The sequence below is a fragment of the Convolutriloba macropyga genome, unplaced genomic scaffold (assembly GCF_964194025.1).
Source record: "Convolutriloba macropyga unplaced genomic scaffold, txConMacr16.3 SCAFFOLD_1583, whole genome shotgun sequence".
Taxonomy (NCBI): domain Eukaryota; kingdom Metazoa; phylum Xenacoelomorpha; order Acoela; family Convolutidae; genus Convolutriloba; species Convolutriloba macropyga.
This window is the reverse complement of record NW_027451857.1, coordinates 32501-42500: the sequence shown is the minus strand read 5'-3', so window position 1 is coordinate 42500 and position 10000 is coordinate 32501. Positions and strand designations below refer to the sequence as shown.

At 42.8% G+C, this 10000-nt stretch overlaps 1 pseudogene; it reads right to left on the bottom strand.

Moving 5' to 3' along the window:
• Nucleotides 1–1372: 1372 nt before the first annotated feature.
• On the bottom strand, nt 1373–1524 carry LOC142357002 (5.8S ribosomal RNA; annotated as a pseudogene).
• Between the last annotated feature and the right edge of the window lie 8476 nt (nt 1525–10000).

The window sequence follows — 10000 nt, the reverse complement described above, 5'->3', positions numbered from 1 at the left end:
CGTTCACATGTTGATGTTTCCGCTTTCGCGTACTCGAAACAACATAATACTAGTCTTTGTAATTTAGTTTCATAATTTCAACTGTTCTCATGCAGAATTTTTGCTCATTCTTATCCCAAATTTTGACCTGGCTACTAGTTACACTCCTTGTACTTATTGCAAAATGACCACAAATTTCAACAGCTTTCACATGTTGCTGTTTCGGCTTTCGCTTACTACAGTCAACATAATACTCGTTGCAAAATAAGTGCTCGGCATCTGCAATTTTCCAAAGACGAAGTTTCGCCAGTTCAATTTTCGCTCGCCAATTATGGCTACTAATTCACACGGTACTGAGCTCAACAACATTAAATTTGTTCAGCAAGACTTTCACATGTTGATGTTTTGGCTTTCGCCTACTAGAAGCAACATAATACTCGTCTTGTTAGCTCATTCAATGAGAATAGCTTTTCCCGTTGAGAATTTTTGCCTTCAATTGGCGTTGTAGTGAGTTTGGCTACTCAGATCACCAAATACTTGTGACAATTCGAACCAGAAATGTTTTCAATTTTCACATGCTGATGTTTCGGATTCAACCTACTAGAAGCAGCATAATACTTGTATTCAACAATTTCTGTATCAAATCCCAGTTTTCTCTGGTGCATCTTTGCCAAACTATTCCAAACTGCCTGAGTCTGAATACCAATTACAGGTACTAGTAAATGCACGTTACTAAGGACTATATAGTTCTAGGTTACTGTACACAACGACGTTCACATGTTGATGTTTCAGCTGCCGCTTACTAGAAACAACATAATACTTATCGTGCATACCTTTCCATAACTTGTCCTTTTCAGATGCATTAGTTTCCCTTTGTCTTGGCTTCTACAGTCAGACTGGCTACTAGTAACAGCACAGTACTAATCACATATCGTTCTACAGTTTGCAGACAACTTTCACATGTTGATGTTTCAGCTTTCGCCTACTAGAAACAACATAATACTCGCTGTATACATTTGTAGTTCTCTATGTAACTTTCATGTGAAGAAGTTTCGCCAGTCTTTTTGACTGTCTCAAATCTGAGTCATGCTTAGGCTACTAGTTGCTTCATAGTACTTATCGCCTCGAGATCATTGAACAAAACTTGATTTTCACATGTTGCTGTTTCAGCTTCCGCTTACTAGAAACAACATAATACTAGTCTCATTAAGTTCCGTCTCTTTGCAATTTTCTTATGAAGAAAATTCGCCATCACAATGACTCCAGCAGTTCTTGATCAAGGAATGCAATCATTGATCAGAATGCTATTATTTGAATCGGTTCTGCTTTAAGTGTTCCAATTTTATTGGAAGCACCAACAATAGAACATCAATGTGTTCAATCGAGAGTTATATAACCCTGAATCGGACGCAGTCAACAGCCGAAGCCGAGACCGCCTTTTGCGTTAGAGAGGTCGGTAAACAAATCTTGCGATTCATACCGAATTAACACATATAGCTGTGCTCCTCTTCGTAAAGCGAGCCAAGTGATCCCCTGTTGAAGGATGTATTTGGACCAATCTAGTAGCATTTGGTTTCCAACAAGCTCTCCCAAGTTAGCTTACTTATTGGGCTTTTCAACCAATTCGGTTGGCTACAAGCATCATCAAAGTACTAGCCACAGTTTGATCGCAAAATTCTACGACTTTCACATGTTGATGTTTCGGCTTGCGCTTAGCCTACTATAAGCAACATAATACTAGTCATATCATAGAGCGTGATCAGCTTGTGACGTTCTCATGATGAAGTTTCACCAACAGTGTCTCACTTCGAGCTTAAATCCAGCTACTAGTAACTACACAGTACTGACTGCAACGATAACTTTTATCTATACCTTTCACATGCTGCGCTTTCGGCCAGGGCCTACTAACGTCAACATAATACTCGATATAAACTTTTGTTCATGATGCAGCTTCCCCATGCAGAAGTTTCGCCTTCAAATGCTCTCTTGGCCATATGACGTAAGAAAAGGTTACTAGTAACATCACAGTACTAGCCACAGTTTGATTGCAAAATTCTACGACTTTCACATGTTGATGTTTCGGCTTGCGCTTAGCCTACTAGAAGCAACATAATACTAGTCATATCATAGAGCGTGATCAGCTTGTGACGTTCTCATGATGAAGTTTCACCAACAGTGTCTCATTTCGAGCTTAAATCCAGCTACTAGTAACTACACAGTACTGACTGCAACGCTAACTTTTATCTATACCTTTCACATGCTGCGCTTTCGGCCAGGGCCTACTAACGTCAACATAATACTCGATATAAACTTTTGTTCATGATGCAGCTTCCCCATGCAGAAGTTTCGCCTTCAAATGCTCTCTTGGCCATATGACGTAACACAAGGTTACTAGTAACATCACAGTACTAGCCACAATTTGATCGCAAAATTCTACGACTTTCACATGTTGATGTTTCGGCTTGCGCTTAGCCTAGCCTCAAGCCAGCTAGCTCAAGCTCAATCTCAAGCTAGCTAGCTAGCTCAAGCTCAAGCTAGCTAGCTCAAGCTCAAGCTAGCTAGCTAGCTAGCTCAAGCTCAAGCTCAAGCTAGCTAGCTCAAGCTCAAGCTCAAGCTAGCTAGCTCAAGCTCAAGCTCAAGCTAGCTAGCTCAAGCTCAAGCTCAAGCTAGCTAGCTCAAGCTCAAGCTCAAGCTAGCTAGCTAGCTCAAGCTCAAGCTAGCTAGCTCAAGCTCAAGCTCAAGCTCAAGCTAGCTAGCTAGCTAGCTCAAGCTCAAGCTCAAGCTAGCTAGCTAGCTCAAGCTCAAGCTAGCTAGCTCAAGCTCAAGCCAGCTAGCTCAAGCTCAAGCTCAAGCTAGCTAGCTAGCTCAAGCTCAAGCTAGCTAGCTCAAGCTCAAGCCAGCTAGCTCAAGCTCAAGCTCAAGCTCAAGCTAGCTAGCTAGCTCAAGCTCAAGCTAGATAGCTAGCTCAAGCTAGCTAGCTAGCTCAAGCTCAAGCTCAAGCTAGCTAGCTAGCTAGCTCAAGCTCAAGCTAGCTAGCTCAAGCTCAAGCCAGCTAGCTCAAGCTCAAGCTCAAGCTAGCTAGCTAGCTCAAGCTCAAGCTAGCTAGCTCAAGCTCAAGCTCAAGCGAGCTAGCTAGCTCAAGCTCAAGCTAGCTAGCTAGCTCAAGCTCAAGCTAGCTAACTCAAGCTAACTCAGCTAGCTCAAGCTAACTCAAGCTAGCTAAAGCTAACTCAAGCTAACTCAAGCTAACTCAAGCTAACTCAAGCTAGCTAAAGCTAACTCAAGCTAACTCAAGCTAACCCGAGCTAACTCAAGCTAGCTCAAGCTAACCCAAGCTAGCTAAAGCTAACTCAAGCTAACTCAAGCTAATTCAAGCTAACTCAAGCTAACTCAAGCTAACTCAAGCTAACTCAAGCTAGCTAAAGCTAACTCAAGCTAACTCAAGCTAACTCAAGCTAACCCGAGCTAACTCAAGCTAACTGAAGGTAGCTAAAGCTAGTTCAAGCTAACTCAAGCTAGCTAAAGCTAAGACAAGCTAACTCAAGCTAACTCAAGCTAACTCAAGCTAACTCAAGCTAACTCAAGCTAGTTCAAGCTAACTCAAGCTAACTCAAGCTAACTCAAGCTAGCTAAAGCTAACTCAAGCTAACTCAAGCTAACTCAAGCTAACCCGAGCTAACTCAAGCTAACTCAAGGTAGCTAAAGCTAGTTCAAGCTAACTCAAGCTAGCTAAAGCTAAGACAAGCTAACTCAAGCTAACTCAAGCTAACTCAAGCTAACTCAAGCTAACTCAAGCTAGTTCAAGCTAACTCAAGCTAGCTAAAGCTAACTCAAGCTAACTCAAGCTAACTCAAGCTAGCTCAAGCTAACTCAAGCTAGTTCAAGCTAACTCAAGCTAGCTAAAGCTAACTCAAGCTAACTCAAGCTAACTCAAGCTAACTCAAGCTAGCTAAAGCTAACTCAAGCTAACTCAAGCTAACCCGAGCTAACTCAAGCTAGCTCAAGCTAACCCAAGCTAGCTAAAGCTAACTCAAGCTAACTCAAGCTAATTCAAGCTAACTCAAGCTAACTCAAGCTAACTCAAGCTAACTCAAGCTAGCTAAAGCTAACTCAAGCTAACTCAAGCTAACTCAAGCTAACCCGAGCTAACTCAAGCTAACTCAAGGTAGCTAAAGCTAGTTCAAGCTAACTCAAGCTAGCTAAAGCTAAGACAAGCTAACTCAAGCTAACTCAAGCTAACTCAAGCTAACTCAAGCTAACTCAAGCTAACTCAAGCTAGCTAAAGCTAACTCAAGCTAACTCAAGCTAACTCAAGCTAACCCGAGCTAACTCAAGCTAACTCAAGGTAGCTAAAGCTAGTTCAAGCTAACTCAAGCTAGCTAAAGCTAAGACAAGCTAACTCAAGCTAACTCAAGCTAACTCAAGCTAACTCAAGCTAACTAAAGCTAGTTCAAGCTAACTCAAGCTAGCTAAAGCTAACTCAAGCTAACTCAAGCTAACTCAAGCTAGCTCAAGCTAACTCAAGCTAGTTCAAGCTAACTCAAGCTAGCTAAAGCTAACTCAAGCTAACTCAAGCTAACTCAAGCTAACTCAAGCTAGCTAAAGCTAACTCTAGCTAACTCAAGCTAACCCGAGCTAACTCAAGCTAGCTCAAGCTAACCCAAGCTAGCTAAAGCTAACTCAAGCTAACTCAAGCTAATTCAAGCTAACTCAAGCTAACTCAAGCTAACTCAAGCTAACTCAAGCTAGCTAAAGCTAACTCAAGCTAACTCAAGCTAACTCAAGCTAACCCGAGCTAACTCAAGCTAACTCAAGGTAGCTAAAGCTAGTTCAAGCTAACTCAAGCTAGCTAAAGCTAAGACAAGCTAACTCAAGCTAACTCAAGCTAACTCAAGCTAACTCAAGCTAACTCAAGCTAACTCAAGCTAGTTCAAGCTAACTCAAGCTAACTCAAGCTAACTCAAGCTAGCTAAAGCTAACTCAAGCTAACTCAAGCTAACTCAAGCTAACCCGAGCTAACTCAAGCTAACTCAAGGTAGCTAAAGCTAGTTCAAGCTAGCTCAAGCTAGCTAAAGCTAAGACAAGCTAACTCAAGCTAACTCAAGCTAACTCAAGCTAACTCAAGCTAGTTCAAGCTAACTCAAGCTAGCTAAAGCTAACTCAAGCTAACTCAAGCTAACTCAAGCTAGCTCAAGCTAACTCAAGCTAACTCAAGCTAACTCAAGCTAGCTCAAGCTAACTCAAGCTAACTCAAGCTAACTCAAGCTAACCCGAGCTAACTCAAGCTAACTCAAGGTAGCTAAAGCTAGTTCAAGCTAGCTCAAGCTAGATAAAGCTAAGACAAGCTAACTCAAGCTAACTCAAGCTAACTCAAGCTAACTCAAGCTAGTTCAAGCTAACTCAAGCTAGCTAAAGCTAACTCAAGCTAACTCAAGCTAACTCAAGCTAGCTCAAGCTAACTCAAGCTAGTTCAAGCTAACTCAAGCTAGCTAAAGCTAACTCAAGCTAACTCAAGCTAACTCAAGCTAGCTCAAGCTAACTCAAGCTAGTTCAAGCTAACTCAAGCTAGCTAAAGCTAACTCAAGCTAACTCAAGCTAACTCAAGCTAACTCAAGCTAGCTAAAGCTAACTCAAGCTAACTCAAGCTAACCCGAGCTAACTCAAGCTAGCTCAAGCTAACCCAAGCTAGCTAAAGCTAACTCAAGCTAACTCAAGCTAATTCAAGCTAACTCAAGCTAACTCAAGCTAACTCAAGCTAACTCAAGCTAGCTAAAGCTAACTCAAGCTAACTCAAGCTAACTCAAGCTAACCCGAGCTAACTCAAGCTAACTCAAGGTAGCTAAAGCTAGTTCAAGCTAACTCAAGCTAGCTAAAGCTAAGACAAGCTAACTCAAGCTAACTCAAGCTAACTCAAGCTAACTCAAGCTAACTCAAGCTAGTTCAAGCTAACTCAAGCTAACTCAAGCTAACTCAAGCTAGCTAAAGCTAACTCAAGCTAACTCAAGCTAACTCAAGCTAACCCGAGCTAACTCAAGCTAACTCAAGGTAGCTAAAGCTAGTTCAAGCTAGCTCAAGCTAGCTAAAGCTAAGACAAGCTAACTCAAGCTAACTCAAGCTAACTCAAGCTAGTTCAAGCTAACTCAAGCTAGCTAAAGCTAACTCAAGCTAACTCAAGCTAACTCAAGCTAGCTCAAGCTAACTCAAGCTAGTTCAAGCTAACTCAAGCTAGCTAAAGCTAACTCAAGCTAACTCAAGCTAACTCAAGCTAACTCAAGCTAGCTAAAGCTAACTCAAGCTAACTCAAGCTAACCCGAGCTAACTCAAGCTAGCTCAAGCTAACCCAAGCTAGCTAAAGCTAACTCAAGCTAACTCAAGCTAATTCAAGCTAACTCAAGCTAACTCAAGCTAACTCAAGCTAACTCAAGCTAGCTAAAGCTAACTCAAGCTAACTCAAGCTAACTCAAGCTAACCCGAGCTAACTCAAGCTAACTCAAGGTAGCTAAAGCTAGTTCAAGCTAACTCAAGCTAGCTAAAGCTAAGACAAGCTAACTCAAGCTAACTCAAGCTAACTCAAGCTAACTCAAGCTAACTCAAGCTAACTCAAGCTAGTTCAAGCTAACTCAAGCTAACTCAAGCTAACTCAAGCTAGCTAAAGCTAACTCAAGCTAACTCAAGCTAACTCAAGCTAACCCGAGCTAACTCAAGCTAACTCAAGGTAGCTAAAGCTAGTTCAAGCTAACTCAAGCTAGCTAAAGCTAAGACAAGCTAACTCAAGCTAACTCAAGCTAACTCAAGCTAACTCAAGCTAACTAAAGCTAGTTCAAGCTAACTCAAGCTAGCTAAAGCTAACTCAAGCTAACTCAAGCTAACTCAAGCTAGCTCAAGCTAACTCAAGCTAGTTCAAGCTAACTCAAGCTAGCTAAAGCTAACTCAAGCTAACTCAAGCTAACTCAAGCTAACTCAAGCTAGCTAAAGCTAACCCGAGCTAACTCAAGCTAGCTCAAGCTAACCCAAGCTAGCTAAAGCTAACTCAAGCTAACTCAAGCTAATTCAAGCTAACTCAAGCTAACTCAAGCTAACTCAAGCTAACTCAAGCTAGCTAAAGCTAACTCAAGCTAACTCAAGCTAACTCAAGCTAACCCGAGCTAACTCAAGCTAACTCAAGGTAGCTAAAGCTAGTTCAAGCTAACTCAAGCTAGCTAAAGCTAAGACAAGCTAACTCAAGCTAACTCAAGCTAACTCAAGCTAACTCAAGCTAACTCAAGCTAACTCAAGCTAGTTCAAGCTAACTCAAGCTAACTCAAGCTAACTCAAGCTAGCTAAAGCTAACTCAAGCTAACTCAAGCTAACTCAAGCTAACCCGAGCTAACTCAAGCTAACTCAAGGTAGCTAAAGCTAGTTCAAGCTAACTCAAGCTAGCTAAAGCTAAGACAAGCTAACTCAAGCTAACTCAAGCTAACTCAAGCTAACTCAAGCTAACTAAAGCTAGTTCAAGCTAACTCAAGCTAGCTAAAGCTAACTCAAGCTAACTCAAGCTAACTCAAGCTAGCTCAAGCTAACTCAAGCTAGTTCAAGCTAACTCAAGCTAGCTAAAGCTAACTCAAGCTAACTCAAGCTAACTCAAGCTAACTCAAGCTAGCTAAAGCTAACTCAAGCTAACTCAAGCTAACCCGAGCTAACTCAAGCTAGCTCAAGCTAACCCAAGCTAGCTAAAGCTAACTCAAGCTAACTCAAGCTAATTCAAGCTAACTCAAGCTAACTCAAGCTAACTCAAGCTAACTCAAGCTAGCTAAAGCTAACTCAAGCTAACTCAAGCTAACTCAAGCTAACCCGAGCTAACTCAAGCTAACTCAAGGTAGCTAAAGCTAGTTCAAGCTAACTCAAGCTAGCTAAAGCTAAGACAAGCTAACTCAAGCTAACTCAAGCTAACTCAAGCTAACTCAAGCTAACTCAAGCTAACTCAAGCTAGTTCAAGCTAACTCAAGCTAACTCAAGCTAACTCAAGCTAGCTAAAGCTAACTCAAGCTAACTCAAGCTAACTCAAGCTAACCCGAGCTAACTCAAGCTAACTCAAGGTAGCTAAAGCTAGTTCAAGCTAACTCAAGCTAGCTAAAGCTAAGACAAGCTAACTCAAGCTAACTCAAGCTAACTCAAGCTAACTCAAGCTAACTAAAGCTAGTTCAAGCTAACTCAAGCTAGCTAAAGCTAACTCAAGCTAACTCAAGCTAACTCAAGCTAGCTCAAGCTAACTCAAGCTAGTTCAAGCTAACTCAAGCTAGCTAAAGCTAACTCAAGCTAACTCAAGCTAACTCAAGCTAACTCAAGCTAGCTAAAGCTAACTCAAGCTAACTCAAGCTAACCCGAGCTAACTCAAGCTAGCTCAAGCTAACCCAAGCTAGCTAAGGCTAACTCAAGCTAACTCAAGCTAATTCAAGCTAACTCAAGCTAACTCAAGCTAACTCAAGCTAACTCAAGCTAGCTAAAGCTAACTCAAGCTAACTCAAGCTAACTCAAGCTAACCCGAGCTAACTCAAGCTAACTCAAGGTAGCTAAAGCTAGTTCAAGCTAACTCAAGCTAGCTAAAGCTAAGACAAGCTAACTCAAGCTAACTCAAGCTAACTCAAGCTAACTCAAGCTAACTCAAGCTAGTTCAAGCTAACTTAATGAAGTTAACCCAAGCTAACTTGGGTTAATGAAGTCAAACTCAAGCTAACCCGAGCTAACTCAAGCTAACTCAAGCTAATTCAAGCTAACTCAAGCTAACTCAAGCTAATTCAAGCTAACTCAAGCTAATTCAAGCTAACTCAAGCTAGCTCAAGCTAACTCAAGCTAACCCAAGCTAACTTAAGCTAGCTTAAGCTAATTAAAGCTAATTAAAGCTAACTCAAGCTAACCCAAGCTAACTTAAGCTAGCTCTAGCTGGCTGCCACTGTTAGGCCATTTGGGAGCGCTTTTCTCGCACTCTGATTGGCTGCCACTGTTAGGCCATTTGGGATCGCTTTTCTCGCACTCTGATTGGCTGCCACTGTTAGGCCATTTGGGAGCGCTTTTCTCGCACTCTGATTGGCTGCCACTGTTAGGCCATTTGGGAGCGCTTTTCTCGCACTCTGATTGGCTGCCACTGTTAGGCCATTTGGGAGCGCTTTTCTCGCACTCTGATTGGCTGCCACTGTTAGGCCATTTGGGAGCGCTTTTCTCGCACTCTGATTGGCTGCCACTGTTAGGCCATTTGGGAGCGCTTTTCTCGCACTCTGATTGGCTGCCACTGTTAGGCCATTTGGGAGCGCTTTTCTCGCACTCTGATTGGCTGCCACTGTTAGGCCATTTGGGAGCGCTTTTCTCGCACTCTGATTGGCTGCCACTGTTAGGCCATTTGGGAGCGCTTTTCTCGCACTCTGATTGGCTGCCACTGTTAGGCCATTTGGGAGCGCTTTTCTCGCACTCTGATTGGCTGCCACTGTTAGGCCATTTGGGAGCGCTTTTCTCGCACTCTGATTGGCTGCCACTGTTAGGCCATTTGGGAGCGCTTTTCTCGCACTCTGATTGGCTGCCACTGTTAGGCCATTTGGGAGCGCTTTTCTCGCACTCTGATTGGCTGCCACTGTTAGGCCATTTGGGAGCGCTTTTCTCGCACTCTGATTGGCTGCCACTGTTAGGCCATTTGGGAGCGCTTTTCTCGCACTCTGATTGGCTGCCACTGTTAGGCCATTTGGGAGCGCTTTTCTCGCACTCTGATTGGCTGCCACTGTTAGGCCATTTGGGAGCGCTTTTCTCGCACTCTGATTGGCTGCCACTGTTAGGCCATTTGGGAGCGCTTTTCTCGCACTCTGATTGGCTGCCACTGTTAGGCCATTTGGGAGCGCTTTTCTCGCACTCTGATTGGCTGCCACTGTTAGGCCATTTGGGAGCGCTTTTCTCGCACTCTGATTGGCTGCCACTGTTAGGCCATTTGGGAGCGCTTTTCTCGCACTCTGATTGGCTGCCACTGTTAGGCCATTTGGGAGCGCTTTTCTCGCACTCT